This window comes from Grammomys surdaster, unplaced genomic scaffold, assembly GCF_004785775.1.
Source record: "Grammomys surdaster isolate TR1022 unplaced genomic scaffold, NIH_TR_1.0 136, whole genome shotgun sequence".
Classification (NCBI taxonomy): domain Eukaryota; kingdom Metazoa; phylum Chordata; class Mammalia; order Rodentia; family Muridae; genus Grammomys; species Grammomys surdaster.
In genome coordinates, this window is record NW_021604594.1 from 8,794,420 (window position 1) to 8,800,992 (window position 6,573).

At 43.0% G+C, this 6,573-nt stretch overlaps 1 long non-coding RNA gene across 2 annotated transcripts; it reads left to right on the forward strand.

The window, feature by feature from the left end:
• Positions 1 to 2,395: 2,395 nt before the first annotated feature.
• On the forward strand, positions 2,396 to 3,928 carry LOC114617299. 2 transcript variants are annotated; one of them, XR_003710775.1, is made up of 3 exons: positions 2,396 to 2,478; positions 3,269 to 3,387; positions 3,552 to 3,928. It is a non-coding gene; the product is annotated as an uncharacterized LOC114617299 (long non-coding RNA). The 2 variants fall into 2 exon arrangements; XR_003710774.1 differs by having other exon boundaries at positions 3,269 to 3,374.
• Positions 3,929 to 6,573: the final 2,645 nt, after the last annotated feature.

Consider the following 6,573-nt stretch of genomic DNA (forward strand, 5'->3'; position numbering starts at 1 on the left):
AGAAGAAGAAGAAGAAGAAGGAAAGAAAGAAAGAAAGAAAGAAAGAAAGAAAGAAAGAAAGAAAGAAAGAAGGAAAGAAAGAAAGAAAGAAAGCAAGCCAGCCCAGGCCTCCTGGCTTAGGGGCTACTTGCCTCAGGCCAGATTTTGATGCCAACCTGACAGTTACTATCCAGCATACCTAGCTGGATCTTCTGGTTACAAATATGACTTTAAAAGACCAGCAGAGGGCTGGAGAGATGGCCCAGCAACAAGAGCACTGACTGCTCTTCCAGAGTTCAATTCCCAGCAACCACACGGTGCCTCACAACCATCTGTAATGGGATCCGATGCCCTCTTCTGGTGTGTCTGAAGACAGCTACAGTACTCATGTGCATAAAATAAATACATCTTAAAAAAAAAAAAAGACCAGCAGAGGTTTGAAGGTTTGAAGTCATGAAATAGGATCTGGCCAGGCTTTTGGATAGACTGAGACGTAGAGAGATCTGTATTATTCTAGTTAAAGAATAACAGAGGCTCAAGAAACAGGGTGAACTGGGACGAAAGGGGAGAAAAGAAAAAAGCATGGGGAAGGAGACAAAAAGCTAAGGAATTAGGGTCACAGCTTCTGAGCACCAGAAGCTGAGATATTCCTATCTTACAATGTAGCATGACATTGCCCTAAGCAGTTTGGAAGAACCTATGGAATATCTCTCCTTACCTAAATCTATTCAGGCTAACAGAAACTGACTTGAAAATGAATATCTGATTTCCTTGTCTCTGCTGACTTTGCTAAGCTTTAGCTATTTGGATAAACTGATTCATACAAGACACAGTAACGTTCTATAATGATGTACTATAAAAAGATCAAAAATTAAGGTTCACAGTCTCTCTGTGGGATAGATTTATGATTTAAATTTTTATTTTGGAATGAAAGGAGCTTCAACTCAAAAATTGCAATTTTTTAAGGTTATAGGTAGGACTGAAGTGGAAATTTCTGATTTTTTTGGAGACTCAGTTATATCATGTGATACTTTTCTGGAAATTGTCTTATGAGAGAATGTTTTTGCTGAAGTAGACACACAGGAAGATGTTTTGCTGAGAACAGACATGTGGTGTTTTTCTTGAAGCTGCCAGAAAAAAAGGCATGTGTTATTTTCCTAGAGTGGATGCTTGAGAGAACATGTGACATTTAGAATGGGTATAGGTATAACCCAACAGACAGTGGATGACACACTGTGTGGTAATGGCTCACCTTGTTACTCTGTGCTGTTCATCGTTTGTCATGAGTTCATAGAAAGAAACGCACAGAAGGACTTCTGGTGGGATTCTGGAGGCTTCCTGATACTTTCCCTGACTCAAGCTGATTGGCATAGCCTCACAGTTTCTTCTGGATCAAAATGCCATTGCTGGTTCTGTGAATGGTGTTTGCCAGTGGGTCGAGTTACTGCTGCTGGTTTGTGTGTTCTGAACTGCCAATATCCTGACAACAAAGAATGGATTTGCTTCAAAGAATTAGTTCTAAACAAGTCCACATCCTCCTTTGCCCTATTGACCTTTCCTTTACACTATCTCTAGTGGGTGGTGGGCTAGAAGGGGGGTTAAAGCATTTAAGTACACTTGTTTTTTTTTTTTTTTTATTTTTAATTTTAAGTACACTGTAGCTGTCTTCAGACACCCATATGAGGGCATCAGATCTCATTGTAGATGGTTCTGAGCCACCATGTGGTTGCTGGGATTTGAACTCATGACCTCTAGAAGAGCAGTCAGTGCTCTTAACCGCTGAGCCATCTCACCAGCCCTTAAGTACACTTGTTAAAGTAGGTTTTGAAAAATATAAGCTGACAGAGGACATGCAGGTTAATAGTCAATCACTTTATAAATGATCAAATTCTTCAACATGGTCAGAACTATGGTTGTAGTAGTGCTAAGAACAAATATAATTTATCAACAGGGGTAAACTTTGTTTAAACATCTTTGCATGCTTTCAAGGATAAGCTTAAAACAAATAACTATAAAAACAAGTAAAGTTTGTTTAAAGTCAGATGTACTTAATAGATACACTTCAAAAAGTCCTCAGAGATATGCTGAATATGGAATTTAAAGGCTTCCTGTGTTAACAAAAAAAAAAAAAATCCAGCTTCTAGAGGCAACCCCAAGATCTCCTCCAAAGATGACTCCACCTGAATTGTGGTAACACTAACCAATGGGCTACACTACCCCGTATTTCACTCATCTCCAGGACCCTGCTGAGGCTACAGACTGCTCAGACACTGGAGTATTGACTGTCCCTCATTACCTCATCAAGGTAGGCCAGCCTCTCAATTTTCTAACCCACAGGAAAGTCTCTTTTGTGCCTGGCAGCTGAAGGCTGATGCTGCCCTGTGTAGCAATCAAAGTTAGTGGTGTCTCGTGTGATAGCTGGAGGCTAAAGCCATTTTGCATCCAAGGAGATTGCCGAGATTGCTGAGGAGGAGCCTATAGTAATCGTCCAGATAGTGGGTAAGTACCTGTCATTTTATTAATACAGAGGCCATTTGGTTTATATGGCCTGCTCAGATTTCTCCTTCTCCAATCACTGATGGTTGATGGCTGTACAGAGCTTTATCAGTTTACCAGCAACTGTCTGGTCCATGAATTTCATATATGAAAATCAGGCTTTGCCTTTTCTAGAGCTGTTGGGTCTCCTGGTTTGAAAAAGGCAAGTTCACAAAACAGATTTCCACGTAGCCTTTACAATTCTTCTATTTAAAGAACTTACATTGCAATGACTGCTCTCAGTAATCAACCCCTGTGTCTTACGGTAAATGATCAAATGGAAAAGGTTTGAGGTTTATGTAAGTTGGAAGGGTCTGAGCAAATAATAATAAAACCAAGAGCTGATACATGATGTTGGGATTGTAAAGGTTTAGATCAGTGGTGTTCTGATTGGCTCTTGTAAATCACAGACTACTATTATAGTCATAAGCTCAAAGTTTTAAAATTTCCTTTGACTATTTTCTAAATATAGACTAAAAGGTACATTTTTGTGCTAAAAACATTTCTGTCATATTCGTGTGTGTGTGTGTGTGTGTATGTGTGTGTGTATATGTGTAATTCAGTCCTCTGGACAGAGGAAATGTGTTAATGCTTTTAACTAAAAATAATGTTTTGGGTCCCAAAGCTTTTAGTATGATTCAAAGGTATAGGTCAGCTGCTGTTTCTACAATGTGCACTTCTATACAGATTACAAACAGTGGTAATGCTAGTATATCTAAAATTTTTGTAAATTTTAAATTCATGTACACTCCAGGGAATTAAGACTTGGATTCACCTATCACAGGTCAAATGGACTCCAGATAAGAATTCTTGTCAATCAGCAGCCTAAGCTTCCCTGCCTACTGCTTACTCCTGAGGCGGTAAGTTCTAAATGTAAGTTTTTCCTTTAAGTTCTTAAAGTTTAACTTCTGTCCACTTAACTGATGGGCACCACCCAGGATCAGACTGTAGACTACAAACTGCTCCAAACAACTGTGAGCTTGCTGAAAGCTGATATAAATCAGTACAGCTAATGTGATTGCTCCCTGTCTTTTCAGCTCCCGTCTAGAGCCCCACCCATTGGCCTTTGATTGGCATTACAGCCTTCTGAGGCCCTGACGACACACTAATTTCAGCTGAGAAGCAGTTACAGAGTATAGTACATCTCCCCTTATCCTCAACAAAAGGCTGGAATGTTAGATCTAAAGGAAACTGGGACTCCACTGGAAGGCCCGTACCTCATCATCCTTACCACCCTGCTCCTGTCGAGATAGCCACACCTGGATACATCACTTTCAGATCAGGTACGTCACAGGAGATGCTGATCCTGCTGCAGAAAAATGGACTGTCACCAAGGCCTGAGAAGATCCACTAAAGACTCACACGTAGCTGTCACATCATGTATTAGTTATAGACTAATAATGTTTTGTCTATGTTCCCTCCCCTTTTAAGAGCAAATATAAACTTGCCGTAACTGTCTCACAGTTCCTGGGCACCAGTTGTCAGGTGGGCATTCCTTTCTTCACCTCTGGGTTGAAACTCTTTGGTTTGCATATAATGATGAATTACATCCCTTCTTAGCTCTTTGGCATGTGTATCAAGGCTCCAAATTTTGTCTATTAGTATTCGTATTTCCTCAGATGTTTCTATACGATGGTATGGCACAGAGAGAGTACTTGTGTTTGCAAATCTTTTCAGCCTCCTGGGGCCGAAACATGCAGTTCCTCTCCTTCTACCCCTCATAGTAAACTTAGGATTGGCAGCAGCCATTCTAACAGCTGCAGCCATTCTTCTGGCAACAGACACAACAATGGCTTGATATCAATTACAAAAATTTAGGATGTCAGGTAACCCAGGATTTATTTGCATCGGAAAGGTCTACTGTAAAATTAGAAGAACAGGTCAATTCATTAACTGCAGGAGGTCTAACAGCATGGTAGGGCACTCGACCTGCTTTATGGAGACAAGAGGTTACTGTATGACCTTGGGGAAACTTGCTGTTTCTATGCAAACTACTAAGCAAACTATTCAGTGTAGTTTGGCTTTGAAAAAAAAAAAAGCCTCATAGAGAGAAGGAAAAGGCCCTACAAGGAGGAAGTAAAAGACTCCTATTTTCTTTCTCAAGTTCTTTCTGGCTAGTAACACAGCTGGTTGTCAATTGTCACAAGGCCCTTAGCTCTCCAGCTTCTGCTGATTGAAGTTGGCCCCTGCATCATTAATGCCTTAACCAGATATATAAATTGTCACTTAGGAACCATTAAGCTGATTATAATTAAGTCTCAATATAAACAGGTACCCACTACAGAGTGAAGGATTTGGCCCAGGGTCAAGGGGGTGGGAAATGTGACAGTAATATTATGTTGATGGCTAACTTCTATGTTCAAAAGTTTAAATTTTCTGTGCTTAAGTGGGCTATAAAGCAAAATTAGACCTCCAAATGTTAAGGGCTGTTAAGGGTTAATTTTTTCTTGCTGCTGCTTCTGTTTGTTTCTGTTTCTGTAAACAAGCTTGTTTTGCTGGAGAGGAGCTTCTGTTTGCTAGAGAACAAATGGCTGGGCATTGCGTTCAGGAATCCCGAGTCCCAGCTGTAGACCTAGTGCTAGTATCTGAGTAAGAGACTCTTCTTTGTTAAAATGTATTAACGGTCAGATTGGTGAATCTCTAACTGACCCCAGGCCCATAATAGGGTAATGGCTTTTAAAATACATCTCAAAAGAAGATAGGTGTGAGTTTCAAACACACTTAAAACAACAAAGAGAAAGGTAAAAATACTCTGTGGGTTTTCAACTATTAACACATTAAAACATCCCTCTATTTTTTCTTCTAAGCCCATATAACTATTTTAGAAATTGAATTTTTTCAGGGGCAGTTAGGGATGTATGTTTGGGGATGAACGTTGTAAAAACAGTCACTACCACCACCACCACCACCAAAACCTAGTGGCAGATTCTATAGTACAGTTGTCCTCAGCCTGTGGATAACCACTCCAAGCATCTCAGAGGTTTTGCATATCAGATACTTACATTACGATTTATAGTAACAAAATTAGTTATAAAATAGCAGCAAAAATAATTTTATAGTTGGAGGTCACCACAACAGGAACTATATTAAAGGGTCACAGCATTAGGAAGGTTGAGAAACACTGCTCTAATACCAGCTCTTGAGAGATGTTGGCAGGAGGATCACAGTTAATGCCACCTGGATTTTATGAGACCCTATCTCAAAATTCCCAAATAAAATAAGTACAAGGAAAGGAACCCTGTGGGTCTTAGAATCCACCTCGGTGATTTTATTTGAGCTGTGCCCGCTTGCTGGGCTCTGGGTGGGTGAAGTGACACTGAGTGACCGCTTGGGCCAGGAGCCGAAGGCACGTGGGTCAAGTTGAGGGCCTTCGAGTAAGCGAGCACGAGTTTGCAGCGTGGACTCATCCATCTCCCTGGGACAGAGGTGTTTGGGCACCAGCAACTGAGCAGGACCTGAGGCCAGAGAGCAGTTGGCCCCTTGTAAAGTCCTGGTCCCAGCTCAGAGCCCCAACCCCCGGACTGGCGCCACAGTCAGCCGGTGGAGCGAGATAAAGCGGGCAAGGTTCTGCGGGTCCAAATCAGGGAGGCGCAGCTCCGATAGCAGCGCAGGGGCCCGGGCTCCCGGTGTGTTTGCTCCAACTGTTTAAACTGCTTCAAAGAGCCAGGGCCGGAGCGACCTTCGGCAAACAGCTGCTAATCTCTAGCAAGGAGGTGCTGTCCTAGAGAGGACTGGGGAGCCGAGGGCCTCCCGCTCGCGTCCCGCCCCCGTGTGACTTCAGCCCACCTGACTCCGCCAAGCCCCGGACCGCAAGAGGAGGGTCAATAGTGGAGGCCTAGGGGAACGCGGGAACTCCGGCCGGAAACTCTCAGGTCCCTGCCCCGCCCCCAGGCTCTTGCTCCTCCCCCTGGCCCCCGTCTTATCCCCCTAGCCTTGCCCCGCCCTAGGCCCTTGCGGGACCCTCGGGTCCTTGCCCTGCCCCTGGCCCTTGTGCGCGGTTCCAAGCTCTTACCCCGCCCCTTGCCCCGCCCCATGCCCTTGTCCCGCCTCTGGCCCTTG